The sequence below is a fragment of the Haliotis rufescens genome, unplaced genomic scaffold (genome assembly GCF_023055435.1).
Source record: "Haliotis rufescens isolate VD_foot unplaced genomic scaffold, xgHalRufe1.0.p SCAF_24, whole genome shotgun sequence".
Lineage (NCBI taxonomy): Eukaryota > Metazoa > Mollusca > Gastropoda > Lepetellida > Haliotidae > Haliotis > Haliotis rufescens.
The window spans coordinates 10,540,482-10,561,389 of record NW_025963935.1 but is presented as its reverse complement, the minus strand read 5'-3'; positions in this window follow the sequence as shown (position 1 = coordinate 10,561,389).

The window sequence follows — 20,908 nt, the reverse complement described above, 5'->3', positions numbered from 1 at the left end:
ATATGTCTATGACTTGAAGCTGTGACCGAATTGAATATTCTGCCTCTAAACCAAATCCCAGATCCCCGCAATAATATTAAATGGTCGTTCCCTTCATGTGCGTGTAACAAAAGGTTCACTTAGTCGGAGATATAGCGAATTGTTGGTGATTAAATGTTGTTTAACGTCGAAGTAAGAATAATTGCCGCTACATAAGGATAACCTTTTCATAACTGAATCTGGACATGACAAACCAGAGACTAAAAACAGAAGCAAAGAATCTCAATGTATAGCATTCATTGTGTCGTGGCGCGGTCCAATTGTATAAATGTACCACGTGTAGAGTCGTACTGGGGTCAGATGAAGACGTAACATGAGTTGAGTCGTACCGGGGTCAGGTGTATACATGTACCACGTGTAGAGTCGTACCGAGGTCAGTTGTATACATGTACCACATGCAGAGGCGTACCAGGAGACAGGTGTATACATGTACCACGTGTAGAGTCGTACCGGGGTACAGTTGTATACATGTACCACGTGTAGAGTCGTACCGAGGTCAGTTGTATACATGTACCACATGCAGAGTCGTACCAGGAGACAGGTGTATACATGTACCACGTGTAGAGTCGTACCGGGGTACAGTTGTATACATGTACCACGTGTAGAGTCGTACCGGGGTCAGTTGTGTACATGTACCACGTGTAAAATCGTACCAGGAGACAGGTGTATACATGTACCACGTGTAGTGTCGTACCGGGAACAGATGTATACATGTACCACGTGTAGAGTCGTACCGGGGTCAGGTGTATACATGTACCACGTGTAGAGTCGTACCAGGAGACAGGTGTATACATGTACCACGTGTAGAGTCGTACCGTGGTCAGGTGTATACATGTAACACGTGTAGAGTCGTACCGGGGTCAGATGTATACATCTACCGCGTGTAGAGTCGTACCAGGAGACAGGTGTATACATGTACCACGTGTAGAGTCGTACCAGGGGGCATGTGTATACATGTACCACGTGTAGAGTCGTACTGAGGTCAGGTGTATACATGTACCACGTGTAGAGTCGTACTGGGGTCAGGTGTATATATGTACCACGTGTAGAGTCGTACTGAGGTCAGGTGTATACATGTACCACGTGTAGAGTCGTACTGAGGTCAGGTGTATACATGTACCACGTGTAGAGTCGTACTGAGGTCAGGTGTATACATGTACCACGTGTAGAGTCGTACTGAGGTCAGGTGTATATATGTACCACGTGTAGAGTCGTACTGGGGTCAGGTGTATACATGTACCATGAGTAGAGTCGTACTGAGGTCAGGTGTATACATGTACCACGTGTAGAGTCGTACTGAGGTCAGGTGTATACATGTACCACGTGTAGAGTCGTACTGGGGTCAGGTGTATACATGTACCATGAGTAGAGTCGTACTGAGGTCAGGTGTATACATGTACCACGTGTAGAGTCGTACCAGGGTCAGTTGTATACATGTACCACGTGTAGAGTCGTACCGGGGTCAGGTGTATACATGTACCACGTGTAGAGTCGTATCGGGGGACAGTCGTATACATGTACCACGTGTAGAGTCGTACCGGGGTCAGCTGTATACATGTACCACGTGTAGAGTAGTACCGGCGGACAGTTGTATCCATGTGTCACATGTAGAGTCGTACCGGGGTCAGTTTTATACATGTACCACGTGTAGAATCGTACAAGGGACACTTGTATATACATGTATCACGAGTAGAGTCGTATCGAGGTCAGGTGTATACATGTACCACGTGTAGAGTTGTACAGGTGTCAGGTGTATACATGTACCACGTGTAGAGTCGTATCGGGGGACAGTCGTATACATGTACCACGTGTAGAGTCGTACCGGGGTCAGCTGTATACATGTACCACGTGTAGAGTAGTACCGGCGGACAGTTGTATCCATGTGTCACATGTAGAGTCGTACCGGGGTCAGTTGTATACATGTACCACGTGTAGAATCGTACCAGGGACACTTGTATATATGTACCACGTGTAGAGTCGTACCGGGGTCAGTTGTATACATGTACCACGTATAGAGTCGTACCGAGGTCAGGTGTATACATGTACCACGTGTAGAGTCGTACTTGGGTCAGTTGTACACATGTACCACGTATAGAGTCGTACCGGGGTCAGTTGTATACATGTACCACGTGTAGAGTCGTACTGAGGTCAGGTGTATACATGTACCACGTGTAGAGTCGTACTTGGGTCAGTTGTACACATGTACCACGTGTAGAGTCGTACCGGGGTCAGCTGTATACATGTACCCCTCGTAGAGTAGTACCGGCGGACAGTTGTATCCATGTATCACATGTAGAGTCGTACCGGGGTCAGTTGTATACATGTACCACGTGTAGAGTCGTACCGGGGTCTGGTGTTTACATGTACCACGTGTAGAGTCGTATCGGGGGACAGTCGTATATATGTACCACGTGTAGAGTCGTACCGGGGTCAGCTGTATACATGTACCACGTGTAGAGTAGTACCGGCGGACAGTTGTATCCATGTGTCACATGTAGAGTCGTACCGGGGTCAGTTGTATACATGTACCACATGTAGAGTCGTACCGGGGTCAGTTGTATACATGTACCACGTGTAGAGTCGTATCGGGGGACAGTCGTATATATGTACCACGTGTAGAGTCGTACCGGGGTCAGCTGTATACATGTACCACGTGTAGAGTAGTACCGGCGGACAGTTGTATCCATGTGTCACATGTAGAGTCGTACCGGGGTCAGCTGTATACATGTACCACGTGTAGAGTCGTACTAGGATCGGTTGTATACATGGACCATGTGTAGAGTCGTACCGAGGTCAGGTGTATACATGTACCACGTGTAGAGTCGTACCGAGGTCAGGTGTATACATGTACCACGTGTAGAGTCGTACCGAGGTCAGGTGTATACATGTACCACGTGTAGAGTCGTACCGGGGTCAGATGTATACATGTACCACGTGTAGAGTCGTACCGGGGTCAGTTGTATACATGTATCACGTGTAGAGTCGTACTGGGGTCAGTTGTATCCATGTGTCACATGTAGAGTCGTACCGGGGTCAGTTGTATACATGTACCACGTGTAGAGTCGTACCGGGGTCTGGTGTTTACATGTACCACGTGTAGAGTCGTATCGGGGGACAGTCGTATATATTTACCACGTGTAGAGTCGTACCGGGGTCAGCTGTATACATGTACCACGTGTAGAGTAGTACCGGCGGACAGTTGTATCCATGTGTCACATGTAGAGTCGTACCGGGGTCAGCTGTATACATGTACCACGTGTAGAGTCGTATTAGGATCGGTTGTATACATGGACCATGTGTAGAGTCGTACCGAGGTCAGGTGTATACATGTACCACGTGTAGAGTCGTACCGAGGTCAGGTGTATACATGTACCACGTATAGAGTCGTACCGAGGTCAGGTGTATACATGTACCACGTGTAGAGTCGTACCGGGGTCAGATGTATACATGTACCACGTGTAGAGTCGTACCGGGGTCAGTTGTATACATGTATCACGTGTAGAGTCGTACTGGGGTCAGTTGTATACATGTACCACGTGTAGAGTCGTACCGAGGTCAGGTGTATACATGTACTACGTGTAGAGTCGTACCGAGGTCAGGTGTATACATGTACCACGTGTAGAGTCGTACCGAGGTCAGGTGTAAACATGTACTACGTGTAGAGTCGTACCGGGGTCAGTTGTATACATGTATCACGTGTAGAGTCGTACCGGGGTCAGGTGTATACATGTACCACGTATAGAGTCGTACCGTGGTCAGTTGTATACCTGTACCACGTGTAGAGTCGTATCGAGGTCAGGTGTACGCATGTACCACGTTTAGAGTCGGACAGGGGTCAGGTGTATACATGTACCACGTGTAGTGTCGTACATGTACCTGGGTCAGTTGTATACATGTGCCACGTGTAGAGTCGTACCGGGAGATAGTTGTATATACATGTGCCACGTGTAGAGTCGTACCAGGGTCAGTTGTATACATGTACCACATGCAGAGTCGTACCAGGGTCAGCTGTAGACAAGTACCACGAGTAGAGTCGTACCAGTGTCAGATGTATAGATGTACCACGTATAGAGTCGTACCGGGGGACAGCTGTATACATGTACCACGTGTAGAGTCGTACCAGGAGACAGGTGTATACATGTACCAGGTGTAGAGTCGTACCAGGGTCAGTTGTAGACATGTACCACGAGTAGAGTAGTACTGAGGTTCAGCATTAGGCCGGACCAGTAGAAGCAGCCTCACACACACACTGTAAAGGTTCTCGCAACGTTACACCCCATTTCACCTCACTTAGCCTCTGGCATGTGTAAATATACGTGTACACGACATTTTTAGCACATGTTAATATGTTTAAGCATGTCATCCCTATCAACTAAGGATTGACTGTGCGGATTCTTACGAAAGTTCTCACCTCAATGAACCGAAATACACATTCAATATTTATCATTAAAATCGACAATGAAAACATACAATAGTTTAACCAAAAACAGTTGTTTACATCAAAGCAGACAAAAATGACGAGATGATAAACATTCCAGATGTAGGAATACATACTGTGGCTTGACATGAATCAGGTGATCGTTTAATGTATGCACGTAACTTGACACGCCTACAAAGTCAGTAGCCAATCAACAAAGATAAGGATCAAAACAATGTTCATAGGATCTGTCAATCAAGGGAAGAGGCAAGAAGAACTGCAACAGTCAGACTGTAACGAACCGGAACAAGGTGAGGTGAAATTTGGTTTAACGTCGCGTTCAAGATCATTGCACTTATATAGCGACGTGCATGTGTGTGCGTGCGTGCGTGCGTGCGTGCGTGCGTGTGTGTGTGGCTGCTTGTACTATTCCGGACTGATGCCGATGTATAGTGCTCATTTTTAAACAGCCACGGACATATTTGTGCCGGTTCTCCCACGCCGCGCCATACCAAAAGACGTTAAAAGATGTTAAAACTTGTTGTTACCCTGTCTGGTCGGCTCGGAGTCAGTGTACTGAGTCTGAGACTAGTCTCGCAAAGTGCCATTTTTGTTACTTGACCAGCGTGTATTCTTTCGCTGACAAAAGCGGTCTTCTAGATTCAAAAATATTGTTTGTTAAGTTGACGGTTGACATTTACAGTTTATAACGAAAAACCTTCGAGAAAATAACAAACGGAGAGAAGTGATACTAACTCCATAAATAACAATCTGTAATTATTTTGCCTTGTCAGTGTGATATTAACGTAAAAGGACGTCAATAGGTTGTGTACTGGCGAAACACTTACGATGAAGGGAGACAATTTAAGGGGAAGATATCTCTTGTATGACAATAGTTCTGACAAGGTGAGGTGAAATTGGGTTTAACGTCGCGTCCAAGATTATTGCACTTATATAGCGACGTGCATGCACGTGTGTGTGTTTGTGTGGCTGCTTGTACTAGTCCGGACTGATGCCGATTTATAGTGCTAGCCAACTGAGATACCATGCCGCAGTTTAACATGAATACCCAACTCAGACACAGTATACTGACTCCGAGCCGACCAGTCCTTGTTTTAGCCCCTTAATGCCGAGCGCCAGACAGGGTAACAACAAGTACCATCTTTTAACGTCTTTTGGTATGACGCGGCCGGGGATCGACCCCGGAACCTTCCATTCTCCGGGCGGACGCTCTACCACTAGACCACGGAGGCGGTAGTTCTGAAAAAGTGTAATGTTCACTGCAGTGAAATATCAAGTGTCATGTTCACTCCAGTGAAATATCAAGTGTTATCACTTTTCTCGACTTCATAAAACTCTGTCTTTCACACTAAAGTATATAATAAACGTGTTCATGTCACCCTGCCCTGTGTAATAATATGTGTATATCCTGTCATCCTGTCGTATGAAATATACTTTAGCATATCTTCTCCAGCATACACAAATGTTAAATCCTGTCAGTTGACACTAGATGTTGAGCAAATGAGTAAATAGTATCACAGCAATGTGAATACTCACGGGTAATATAGATTTCTGAAATAAAAGAAAAAGGACAATTACCACAACTTCTGACAACGAAGCCATGAAAGGTTGAAATCTCTGAATAACAAAGACAATGTTTCATCAATGTGACCTCATCTGTAAATATTGTATGTGATATTCTGATGGTGTTCGGCAATTCGATGGCCATTGTTAATAAGATAATATAACAATAATCATCTTTCAGAAAACTATATGATTTACCAAGGGGAACGGCTGGCAAAGTCATCTAAGTGTGTGAGTGAGTGAGTGAGTGAGTGAGTGGGTGAGTGAGTAAGTATGATTGGTACACCGCTTTTAGAATAGTCAAGCAATGCCTGGGGACACCAGAAATGGTATTCACACATTGTACCTATGTGTTATCCAACCGTCCTCAACACACAGTTATCGGGGCCCACGGGTGGCCCAGTCGTCTAAGGCGCCGCGATTCGCTGTGCAGAGTTGCGTCCCTTAGGCACGCCAGGAACCTATGATTGTGGGTTCGAATCCCGGTTCGCCCCGATTATGTTTCTAGGTTTGTCAGCACCATACCCGTGCTCGTGGGTTTCACCGAAGTGGTAAACGTCTAAGACCTGCATCACTTCGGGCTTTCCTCCCACATTAAGCTGACACGGAATAATTGGAATACTGTTAAAAGCGGCATTAAACCCAACTCACTCACTCACTCACACACAGTTATCCAAGGCGCCGCAACATGCCGTGAAGAGTCATGTCCTTTGGACGTGCCATGAGCTTTGGTGGAAGGTTCAAATCCCACACTTGTCTAGGTCATATTTCTAGTCTCTTCTGCTTCGTAGCCTTCCTCGTGGCTTTTTAAACCATTGAGGTCCAGCATAACTTCGTGCTCTCCTCGTGAAATCACGATGGTCATAAAACTTACTACCGCTCCCAAAGGCTTTTATCCAAACTTACTCACTCATTCACTCACTTACTTACCACGAATAGCCACCTCCATGCCAAAAGCAGCCATGTAGTCAAAATTATCGGGTTCTTTCAGCATGATGAGATCTCCACCTTCGCTCTGACATACGTTCCTCCTTTCTGCCTCATTCGTGAACAACTCGTGTTATTCCGGGACAAGCCGAATAGCGACTCGTGCCCCTCTCATGGCCATATTTGCGACCGGGTTCCGTCTTAGCGCAAACGGGCATACCTAAAACAATTGTCAATTCGTTGTGAAATGGTTCACATACATTTCCCCATATATTACATATATTTCAGATGCAATTTAAAGCACATCGGGACGTACGGAATTATACAGTATGATTGAACACATTTAACTGTATCTTGGGTATATCATACGCGCATTCTGATTGGTGTGTCGTATTTTCGCACATACCATTCATCGACAGGGGGGACGAGTCTTCTTTCTGGTTACGGATAGGGGGGAGTGGTGACGAATGCTTTCTGTCTGTGGCAACCTGTTCTCGTGTAGCTTGTACCATATCCGAGGAGACAGAACAGTTGTGTAGCCTTGGGACAAGGGGCATGGTCCTGTTGACAAAATCGTTATAGAAACTGATTTCATTGTATGCCTAAAAATAGATATTCAGGTGTGATTGAACATGTAGACATGGAGAGCGGAAGGTCCGGGGTTCGATACCCGGCCGCGTCATACCAAAAGACGGTAAAAGATGGTACTTATTGTTACCCTGTCTGGCGCTCGGCATTAAGGGGCTAAAACAAGGACTGGTCGGCTCGGAGTCAGTATACTGTGTCTGAGTTGGGTATTCATGTTAAACTGCGGCATGGTATCTCAGTGAGCTAGCACTATAAATCGGCATTAGTCCGGACTAGTACAAGCAGCCACACAAACACACACATGTGCATGCACGTCGCTATATAAGTGCAATAATCTTGGACGCGACGTTAAAACCAATTTCACCTCACCTGTTAAGATCAGGGTGAGAAGCTACCCTTGCTTGTTGTAAGAGGCGACTCTGCCAAATTTGTTTTCATGCATTTGAAAATTGAACTGTGTTAAATGTGATTATGCCTATCTAACCATCGCTCCTGCAAGAGTTTGTAAAAAGTAATTTGAGGCTGGCTAATTTTGTGTGAAAATAAGTTGGTTCAATGAAGACTCGGGTAAGGAATGAATTTGCAACCACGTTACCCCTACCACTTTTGAAATGATTTTCAAAGGTATCTGAGAAACCAATGAGCAGTTGTGTATTATGCGATTATATTTTAATTTTGAAAAGATTTGAATCCAATTATTTTAAAAAAACAAAAACATGAGAAACGTTTTTTGAGTGATGACCTAGCGCCAGTAAAGTTCATTTTATATGGAACGCCTCACTCGTGTATTAAATTATGTGATATGAGAGCTATCACACTGAGGACCCAGGAAACCACGTCACAGAATTGTGATATATGAAATAATGAATGTGTGGTGCTTAACCTTTTCCCAGGTGTATAGTAAACTGTTTATTACACTCATATAATTCAAGCTACCAGATTAATATGTATTTCTTAATAAAAAGGTGACTGTGAAAGAACACTTAAACTAATGTATGCATTCTTTGAGTAATTAATACAAATTGTTCTTCAAAACTGTGACGGAAATAGACGGGGGAGTGATTAAGAAACTCACTCACCTAACATCAATCACTGCATGTTAGAATTTAATTTAGAGTCATTGGAGCTTTATCGAAGATAATGATTTAAGTGTTAGGGGTCCTTAGATTAGGATAGAGCCTGATTGATGATATAGACTCCTGTATTTAGGACCTCTGTTTATTGAAGCCACATGACAACCATTGTTGAGACATAATAAAAAATAATAAGTGCATATATAATGCGCCAGATTACATTCACCGAGTGGATGCTCACTATTATTACCCCGGTCAATTGATCAGTGAGCACTCGATTTTCATTCTCAGCTCCCTGGGGAGAACCACTTATAAAACCCGGGATCTTTAATAGTCGCGAGTGCACTGGGCTAGGAAGAGAACCTTGTAGTACACAACTAAGGCCGACTTTCTTGGGTAATTATAAAACCCGAACTAAACGAAACTGCCGGGCGAACGAAAGTATACCCTCATGTTTGATGGTGGCTAAAAGTGAAACAAACAAATGTGGTCTAGTGGTAGAGAGTCCGCCCGGAGAGGGGAAGGTCCAGGGTTCGATCCCCGGCCGCGTCATACCAAAAGACGTTTAAAGATGGTACTTGTTGTTACCCTGTCTGGCGCTCGGCATGAAGGGGCTAAACAAGGACTGGTCGACTCAGAGTCAGTACACTGTGTCTGAGTGGGGTATTCATGATATCTCAGTGAGCTAGCACTATAAATCGGCATTAGTCCGGACTTGTACAAGCAGCCACACAAACACACACACGTACATGCACGTCGCTACAGAAGTGCAATAATCTTGGACGCGACGTTAAACCCCAATTCACCTCACTTATCATGGTTGTGTTTTGGACCTTCTGTTTGCAGTGATTCTCTGGCTGTTTTCAGCCCAGTAACGTTTGTCAAATCCACTTTCAACCAAGAGCGGACCCGTGAAGATCCGGGATAGAATAGGTGTTCTGGCACTTGAACATGATAAAGTCTTTTACCTGAGCCGTTTTCTGAGGATATGACAAAAAAGATATGGTACAAATTCAGTTTGGATGACGCATCTTATTGTTGTAAGATTTTCCTTTGAAGTTTGAAAAAATCTTTAGCCATATAATTATATTATCTTTCAGAAGCGTACGCTATTGGTCACCCATTTGGAGATGCGTTATATATCAACTTTTCAAAATCATTTCATTTCATCGACTTGGCCACACAACTTTCCATGCATTAAACATACGCAGCTCATGCAGAAGATTATCGAATCACTCCACACGTCAATATTGCCAAACCAATCATCGACAAGGTGTAACTTATTGGAGCATATTGTATTTCCTCTCAGAAAGGTAACTTTATTTTCCGTCGTGTTGTTCAACGTCGCACTCAGCAATACTCCAGCTACACCACCAGGCAAAAGAAAGTATACATTTGAAAATTGGATTTGACCAAAACAATTACACACACTTCAGAACGTTACCAGGCTGAAAACGGTCGCCGAAACACTGCAAACTTAAAGGGGAAGTGTACACGCAAAAATCACTTTCTTTCTTTTTCTAAACAAAACGCAATTTTAGAATTAGTTAGTATCTGTGTTTGAAAATATACACTCATTTTGTTTCACAGTGAAAGTAGGAAGCTCACAATAGTGTGAAAATGATATGCCGTTATGAAGCCTTCGTTTTACGAGCGAAATAGGCCTGAGTTATCCCCCTTAGATTATGACGTAATTGGTGCCAATTCAACTGGGTCCCTGTCTATTCTCAACGCAAAAGATATCAAGGACCAGTTTGCGGTAAAACAACATGGTCTACGACACACTCCGGCGCAGTGGTGACTCAGCATAACACAATTCTGGCTGGCATCTGAGACGCTAGAATCACAAAACTGTACCTACACCACGTGAAGCGGCTCTAACAAAGCATGATGACGTCATAATGTTTATCAATTGGCACCAATGACGTCATATTGCAAGGGGCATAATCCATGGTGTTTTTGTTATGGAAATAGAACACTTGGTAAAAGTGAAAAATATAAATCGTTTTAATGCAAAAAATATGTTAATTAAATTTGATGTTTTTATATTTTTGTCTATGACACTTCTATGTTAACACTTTTAATGTGGAAAAAGTACAAGAAAAATTGGTTCATTTCCGTGTGAACTTGCCCTTTAAGGTCCAAAACGCAACTATGATACCCGTATCAAATACATCCCCATCTAAAAACCATTTTGTGTTTGTTTCATTGTAGCCGACGTCAAACTTGTATACTTGCTTTTGTCCAGCAGTTTATATAAAGGTAGCTAAACAAATATTTATAATATATAGTGTCAGAAATGAAAATATTTAATAATAATTTCAAAGATTGTTTTTAATATAAACTGACGTCCAAAAGAAACTTTACCAACTGAAAATATACATTTCAGACAAAGTATAAATTTGTTTTCGATGAAGTCTATCTAAAACACATAACCTAAATACAACAATAGTGTATGCAGAAAATATTATCGTCTGTTGCATGTTTGCGAGATAACACGCAAAAAAGTGAAAAACACGTGCACCACGGACAACTGCAAATGCACGTGCGGGTAAGGGTATAAAACGATTGCAACGGCAAGTCAGACATCCATCATTACGTTTGTGATGTTTTGGTCAAATCCACTTTCAACCAAGAGCGGACCCGTGAAGATCCGGGGTAGAATAGGTGTTCAGCAACCCATACTTGCCGTAAAAGGCGACTATGCTTGTCGTAAAAGGCGACTTAAGGGATCGGGTGATGCATGTCATCGATCCCAATTGCATTGATCGATGCTCATGATATTAATCACTGGATTGTCTGGTCCAGACTCGATTATTTACAGACCGCCGTCATATAGCTGGAATATTGCTGAGTGCGGCGTTAAACAACAAACCAACCAACCAACCACAGTGATAAAAAAAACACAAAAGAAATGCCACGACTCACAGTCGAAAAACGTGAACGAGTCTTGGGTATGGTACAAATGGGAGCCACCCACGCCCATATTGCACGAACCTTCGGTTGCTCCCGTGTTGCCGTTGCCAACTTGATGCAACGTTACAGACAGACAGGGCGGACCGCTGACAGGCCAAGAACAGGCAGATCCAGGGTGACCACGCCCAATGATGATGCGTACCTTGCACCTCCGAAATCGCTTCCTGACAGTGACGTCATCGGCGACAAATGCCTTAGGTCACAGGGTTAGTCGACAGACAGTGGCCAGGAGGCTCAGGGCTCATGGAATCAGGGCTTTTAGTCCATACAGAGGACAGCTATTGACAGCGCAACATCGTCGTCTGCGATTGAGATGGGCCCGAAATGTACGACGTTGGCAACGACGTGCCTGGCAGAGGGTTGTCTTCACTGACGAGAGTCGATTCTGTATGTTTAGGGCTGATGGAAGACCACGTGTTTACCGCCGAAGGGGTGAACGAACGGCGGCGTGTTGCGTTCAGGGGGTCGTACCATATGGTGGAGGGAGTGTCATGGTGTGGGGAGGGATCTGTGGGCAGGAGAGGACACCGCTGGTCATCGTTGACGGAAACTTGACAGCTCAGCGTTACATGGATAACATTCTTCATCCAGTTGTCCTACCATTTCTCCAACAGCAGCCACGTGGTGTCATTTATCAGCATGACAATGCTAGAGCCCATACAGCCAGAATTGTCACTAACTTCCTCGCAGCCAACAACGTCAACGGCCTGCTGTGGCCTGCACGCTCACCCGACATGTCCCCCATAAAACACCCCTGGGACTTGATGGATCGTCGTGTTCGACAACGACCACTCTCCAGCCAACCGGCAAGAACTGATCTTGGCCCTCCAAGGAGAATGGCGTCAAATCCCACGTGACCTCATCAGACGAAGGGGCGGTCGGGTAGCCTAGTTTTTAAAGCGTTAAATCGTCACGCCAAAGACCCGGGTTCGATTTCCGACATGGGTACATTGTGTGAAGCCCATTCCTTGTGTCCCCCGCCGTGATATTGCTGGAATATTGCTAAAAGCGGCGTAAAACCTCACTCACTCATCAGACGACTGACCTTTTCTGTGCGTCGAAGAGTTTTTGCGTGTATTGAGGCATTTGGTGGTCACACACGCTACTAATGACTTGTTATTGAACGTGAGCGATTGTTTATGTAGTCTGCCTATTGTCCATGATTCTGAAAGCTCGAGTTTTGTACCACACCGAACTTTGGGGGACTCTGAAGTCATTCTCGGTCGCGGTATGATTGTCATTTTCAGTGTTGATCATGTTGATATATTGATCTTCTCAATACACTTTACTTCATGCATGTATGTTGTGTTGTTTTTGAGCAACACTGATTTCAAACTCTGGTAAAGTTTCTTTTGGACGTCAGTTTATAATAGTAAGGAATCAGACTGTAGGAGACTGAAGAAAGTATATTGACACACCAGTCATTATATAGTGAGAGCAGCCTTTCACGCCGTGAATGGGTGAGTGAGTGAGTGAGTGAGTGAGTGAGTGAGTTGGCTTTAACACCGCTTTTAACAGCAGTCCAGGTATATCACTGTGTGTCAACCTAAAGTGGGAGGAAAGCCCGAAGTGATGCAGGTCTCAGACGTTTACCACTTCAGTGAAACCCACGAGCACGAGTATGGTGCTGACAAACCTAGAAACAGAATTGGGGCAAACCGGGATTTGAACCCACAATCATAGGTTTCAGGCGTGTCCATGGGACGCAACTCTGCACAGTGAATTGCTGCGCCTCAGACAACTGGGCCACCCGTGACCCCTATATTTTTTTAATGCTCAGTACATCGAGTCTGATCAACTTTTACACATGCCAAATACCTTTGGAATGTTTCCTTCATTCCAAAATGCAAGTTCGCCATCTGGAATTCGACAGTGGCAGTGGTGTAATGCCAAGTCATCACTGTCCCTTGGCATGCATCCATGCATATTTATAAAATGAGTAAACATTTTGTTGTACCACTGGCGTTTCAAATCTCTTGTGAATTAGTGAGTGATTGAGTGAGTTGGGTTTTAACGCCGCTTTTAACAGTATTCCAGTTACATCACGGCGTGTCAGCTTAATGTGGGAGGAAAGCCCGAAGTGAGGCAGGTCTCAGACGTTCACCACTTCGGTGAAACCCTACGAGCACGGGTATGGTGCTGACAAACCTAGAAACATAATCGGGACGAACCTGGATTCGAACCCACAATCATAGGTTTCTGGCGTGCCCAAGGGACGCAGCTCTGCACAGCGAATCGCGGCGCCTTAGACAACTGGGCCTCATGCCCGCTCGCTTGTGAATTAAAACTTTAGAATTACAGTATATCGTGATGTGTATTGCACTTTATGTATGTGATACACTTTAAACAACCAATACTCATCCTAGCAGCTACCCACGTCATAAGGTGAAATGGGGTGTAACATCGCGTCCAAGATCGTTGCACTTATATAGTGACGTGCATCCACGTGCGTCTGTGTGGCTGCTTGTTCTAGTCCGGACTGATGCCGATTTATAGTGCTAGCTCACTGAGACACATGCCGCATGAATACCCCACTCAGACACAGTATACTGACTCCGCGACGACCAGTCCTTGTTTTAGCCCCTGAATATCAAACGCCAGACAGGGCAACAACAAGTACCATCTTTTAACGTCTTTTGGTATGACGCGGCCGGGGTTAGAACCGTCATAAGAGGCGTCTAACAGTTCGGTAACTTCGCTGATGCATGTCATCATATCCCTAATGCATAGATTGATGATTATGATGACCCAATCACTGGATTGTGTGGTCCAAACTCGATTATTTACAGTCTGCTGTCATATAGCTGGAATATTGCTGAGTGCAGCGTTAAACAACCAGGAAACAAACACACTGCCTGATTCCCCAACCCCCCATCTGGAACTGAATCAAACACTACAAGATAAACATAGTTCACTGATGAGGCTGCCTCTCGCTAAGTATTTAATTTTATCGTATTTATAGAATAAAGTCTAAAAAGTGTTAACAGTCAATGTATCAATTTTATTCTGACATGTATAAAACAACTGTATTACTAATGCCTTGAACAAGTGAAAAACAATATGAAAACGTGACAGTTGCCTTGAACAAGTGACAAGTACCTTGAACAAATGACAATTTCTTCGAACAAGTAACAAATACCTTGAACAAATGAGAATTTCTTTGAACAAGTTACAAATACCTAAAACAAATGACAATTTCTTTGAACAAGTTACAAATACCTAAAACAAGTGACAATTTCCCTAAACAAGTGACAAATACCTTGAACAAGTGGCAAATGCCTTGAACAAGTGGCAAATGCCTTGAACAAGTGACAAATGCCTTGAACAAGTGACAAATGACATGAACACTTGAAATCAATGAGTAATCTTGGAAACTGAATCAGATGGTTTCTTTTCTTTGCAATACACACTTGGAAAAAAGTTAAGCATCAGTCTTACTTTTTTTATACATCTCTAAATTCTTTTGGAAATATCTACTCATGACTTGATCTTCATTTGAAGAATGGTTGAGATACTGCGGATACCTATAGGAATGTTAATACAAGAACCTTCTAGACCAATTCCTAAGTATTCCTTAAAAAATAAACATCCTTAACATCAATAGGCACCAGTTCACCACCAGTTACAACACATTTCAAAAAGAAATATTCAACAGTTTAGTTCTGCTCAGGAAATGGAAAACAGACACCTCAGAGACGGACGGACATGCTGATAGCTATATTACCCCGGTTTGCAAACAGGGGGCTTCATACAGCGTTAACATCCTCCAAATTATTTTGTTTGTTTTGTTTTTTTATTTAATGCCACACTCAGCAATATTCCAGCTATATGACGTCGGTCTGTAAATAATCAGGTCTGGACCAGACAATCCAGTGATTGACATCATGAGCATCGATCAACGCAATTGGGATTGATGACATGTCTCAACCAACTCAGCGAGCCTGACCTACCGATCCCGTTTCTTTGCCTCTTACGACCAGCATGGTCGCCTTTCACGGCAAGCATGGGTCAAACACATGAACTTAAAACAAATCCCAATTTTGACCAATTTAACAATTAAAAATATGAATGTGCGAAAGGCATTTCGGTTGGAGTACTAGATCTATATCCCTTCATCTAGACAAACAACTTGTACTACTTTTTATCAATGGTTCTTTAATCAGGATTTTGCAAATCCAGACAAACTGAATGAAATCGCTACTCTGGATTACCTTGTCTGTTGTTCATCAATCACAACACTTCACCTAAATAATAACATGAGATACCAATAAGACTCAAAGACAGACGAGTTACTAAACAAAACATCACTGTTCATCTGGAATCCCATCCGTGATACTAAATTTGCTTCGTTGTTTGTTCTTTCATGTCGCACTCAGCAATATTCCAGCTGTAGACGGTCTGTAAATAATCAAGTCCAGACCAGACAATCCAGTGATTGATACTATGAGCATCGATCCACGCAATTGGGATTGATGACATGTATCAACCAAGTCCCGTTGGTCACCTTTTACAACAAGCATTGTCGCCTTTTACGGCAAGTATGGCTTGCTGAAGACCTATTCTACCCCGGAATCTCATAAGCAATGACCCACTCACATTCCACAAAGTCGTTGATTTTGATCAACTCTATGGGGGTGTGGGGGTGGGGGTGGGGGTGGGGGTGTGTGGTGATTGAGGTGAGGTGAAATGGGGTTTAACGTCGCATCCAAGAATTATTGCAGTCATATAGCGACGTGTATGTCTGTCTGTTCGTCTGTCTGCACTGGTCCAGACCTATACTAATCTAATAGTGCTGGCACACTGAGATACCATGCCGCAGTTTAACATGAATACTCCACTCAGACACAGTGTACTGACTCCGAGCCAACCAGTCCTTGTTTTAGCCCCTGAATGTCAAACGCCAGACAGGGCAACAACAAGGACTCAGCTCGGAGTCCGTACACTGTGTCTTGAGTGGGAGATTCACGTAAACCGCTGAATGGTATCTAAGTCGCTGGATGTGACCAACCACGGCCATTAAGCCTGTCACTAACATGGTATGGTTGATGAGGACCAATTCCAACCCCCAATCCCCACTGATACTTAAACACAGACAGCAAGTTTCCAACCAACAAACAAAACATCACAATCCGTGCTTATGTATGCCTAATTGGCATATGTGCATTAACCTATGTACCAAACAATGTCACAGGATCTGTAAATCAAAACTAAAACATTTCATTTCCATTGCAACAATTCTCTTTTGAGCACCTAATCAAATTGACAGGGGTTAAATGAGCAAAATTACAGCTGATCAATTGGTTGAGTCAATTTCATTAAGGATATCTGCTATTCCATAAAAAAGGTTTGATTTTTTCAAAGGCTTTAGACATAGCATATTTGTAAAAAGGAAAAAGAAGGGGGTTTGTGTAAATTTTATTGTGCATGGCGCTCTTGAGTGAGTAATTTTAAATTTGACATGGCATCAGGAATATTGAAGCCACATGTAAACTGTGACTACCAATCAAAATGCACACTTTTCTATAAAAAGGGATCTGTGTTGAACGCTGCTTTGAACAGTATTCAAGTTATATCGCGGCGTGTCAGCTTAATGTGGGAGGAAAGCCCGAAGTGATGCAGGTCTCAGACGTTTACCACTTCGGTGAAACCCACGAGCACGGGTATGGTGCTGACAAACCTAGAAATATAATCGGGGCGAACCGGGATTCGAACCCACAACCATAGGTTTCTGGCGCGCCCAAGTGACGCAACTCTGCACAGCAAACTGTGGCGCCTTAGATGACTCGGCAATCCGTGCCCAATTCACTTTTCTTTTGAGACATGACGGAATGTCATCAATCCTTCACCGTGTTTCTGGAATATATGTATTTTATGAAACCAAACCCAATCTAGATTATGAGAAAGCAAGTCTAGCCACCTCTATTCCACATCAGAGGTAACATCACAAACAATAATTTTGAGCAGAGAATTGTATTTTTGTAACAATACATGAATTCTTACAATTGGTTGGTTGGTTTGTTGTTTAACGCCGCACTCAGCAATATTCCAGCTATATGACGACGGTCTGTAAATAATCGAGTCTGAACCAGACAATCCAGTGATCGATATCATGAGCATCGATCCACCCAATTGGGATACGATGACATGCATCAACCAAGTCAGCGAGCCTGACCACCCGATCCCGTTAGTCGCCTTTTACGACAAGCATAGTTGCCTTTTATGAATTCTTACAAGAGTTTCGTAAAATCAGTATGACACACATGCGAGGATAATCATTTTTTTATTACCAATTCATTTATCACTGTGGTCTTAGAACACTACATTTGTGTAATGACGTCAACAATCGTTTCTAGTGTGACGTCATTTCGACCTTACATCACAATAAGATTCGATTGATCCCAACAATGCCGCTCGGATGACATAATCAATACATTGGTGAACATGATTTGTTTGTTTGTTTGTTGTTTAACGCCGCACTCAGCAATAATACAGCTATATGACGGCGGTCAGTGTAAATAATCGAGTCTGGACCAGACAGTCCAGTGATTGACATCATGAGCATCGATCCACGCAAATGGGATACGATGACATGCATCAACAAAATCAGCAAGCCTGACCACCCGATCTCGTCAGCCGCCTCTTACAACAAGCATAGTCGCCTTTTACAGCAAGCATGGGTTGCGGAAGACCTATTTTAAGCCGGATCTTCTTATGCGCATGAAGTGATATCTGCAATAGTGCACATATGATTTTACGAACTCGGTTATTTTTAACCTTATCGGTAATAAAAGATTTTTAATCGACTATATGTTAGCCCAGTAATGACTTGAATTTCTGGGTTCCATCGTAGCGCCACTAGTGGCTATTATGAGTTATGTCCCTTCTATGTCCCTCCTATTGACCAATCAGTTTCCACCTCTCATATCACTTACATTTGCTTCAAACAAAATGGCGGCGCCCAGTCATGACTATCTGATCAATAATCAAGAACTACATTGTGATAAAACGGCTCTTGCTTCGCGAAGTGCATTAAATCTCTTGATTAAAATCATGAAAAGATTTGAAAAATATCTGTTGAAGTTTACGAACCGGATGTCTTTCGAAACATGATTTTGATTGTACTATGCATAGACCCGTTAGTCCAGCCAAAACATAACTCGGCAAGGGTGGAAACTGGACTTTTATAGTCAGTTACCTCCCTTGACTCAGGAAGATGGGTTACACTGTAGTGAGGCCACACACACACTGCTTCCAGTGACACATCATACTATGGGAATTCATTCCTTTTTGGTTGATATCTGTGTCTTTGACTGACTCCAGATCTCAGATCTATGTCAGAATCATGGACTAGATAGACCAAGGAACTGGCCATTTATTATAAGGGGAGGGGGGACATTGACCTCAGGGCGGTGTCATATATTTCCTACCACACCCCCATATTTTCATGTATCCCCTACCCCAAATACATGAAACACGACCTCCTCTCCCACTGACAAATGAGCAGTCCCTAAATAAAACAAATTTTATCAATAATCTTTGGGTTCCTAGGCAATCTGGTTCACGACTGTATCAACACTAGGATTTATTTTTTGGTTTGGTTTGTTGTTTAACGCGACAATCAGCAATATTACAGCTATATGACAGCGACTGCAACCAACTGAATCTGAAGTCTTCACGAGGCAAGCGTGTCCACTAGCATATACCAAAGCCTAGATTCTACCCTTTCCCCATCAAGTCTACCTTTCTTGGCTCAATCCTGGTGCCACCTCACTATTTGTGATTTCATTCATTATTTCATAAAACATGGGCAATCGTAAGTGAGGTGAAATTGGGTTTAACGTTGCGTCCAAGATTATTGCACTTATATAGCGACGTGCATGCACGTGTGTGTGTGTGTGGCTGCTTGTACTAGTACAGGGTAACAAGTACCATCTTTTAACGTCTTTTGATATGACGCGGCCGGGGATCGAAACCCTGGACCTTCTGCTCAACCTCTAGACCACATAGGCGGTTTGGGCAATCGTAAACCGATGGGACGGGTGGGGGGTTGGGGTAAAAAGATGAATAAGACATATTTGTGTCAGCACGTGGTAAATCACTTTCATAAGAAGGTGCACCAGTCGTGGATGTTGATTTTGTGAAATATTCTCTGATTGGACTATCAATGTGTGTGATAGTCCAATTGTATCGAGCACAGGAAAGTGGGCTTGATGTGGTAATGGTTGAAAAAGGCTGGTGGACGCCTTTGTCTGGGTAAGATGCCTTATTCTGAGGGGGAAATCATCTAGCTAAAAATATTATGATAGTCTTCCCATTCAACTAACACAAGATAAATTCTTGTTTGAATGGAGACATAATATCCTTGATAATCGGGGCACAGGTTATGGTGACATGGGGATTAACGTGTTCAAGATAACTGCTTACATTGTGATGTACATGCATATGTGTGTGTGTGTGTGTGTGTGTGTGTGTGTGTGTGCTTGTGTCTGTGTGTGTGTGTGTGTGTGTGTGTGTGTGCGTGCGTGTGTGCGTGCATGTTTGCACATCTTCTCGTACGAGTTGATTAAAGCCTGTGCTAGCTCACTTAAATACCATGACACAGTTTAACAGAATACCCCACTCAGACACAGTATACTGACCAGTCATTTCATCCCCTTAATGACTAGCCCCAGGCAAGTGCCATCTTTTAAGGTCTTTGGGTATGACACGGCTGGGGATATATAATCAGTTGGTGGGAGGTGGGTGTTTGGTGAAAATCTGATAACATTTATTATGTCATTAACCAACTTCATGATGTCAGCCCTTTGTTCCTGAGCTTGAGATTCCTTCATTGGCCATGGAGCTGCTGAGGTAGGAAGCAAGTAGGTTACAGATAGTTCCTGTATATATATACAACTTCAGTTTCAACATGTCGCTCTTCAATACCAATTTTCCCAACACCAACAAATCCAAGAGTCTTTGTCTTCATGCCGGTTTGGTTGGAAACATCCATGTTTCTTCCATGTCACCACAGCAACACTGACTGATCTTACCATAGCAACACACATTGTCTCTTCTCTTCAATGTTACCATAGCAACACACATTGTCTCTTCTCTTCAATGTTATCATAGCAACACACATTGTGTCTTCTCTTCAATGTTAGCATGGCAACACACATTGTCTCTTCTCTTCAATGTTGGCATAGCAACACACATTGTCTCTTCTCTTCAATGTTATCATAGCAACACACATTGTCTCTTCTCTTCAATGTTATCATAGCAACACACATTGTCTCTTCTCTTCAATGTTATCATAGCAACACAC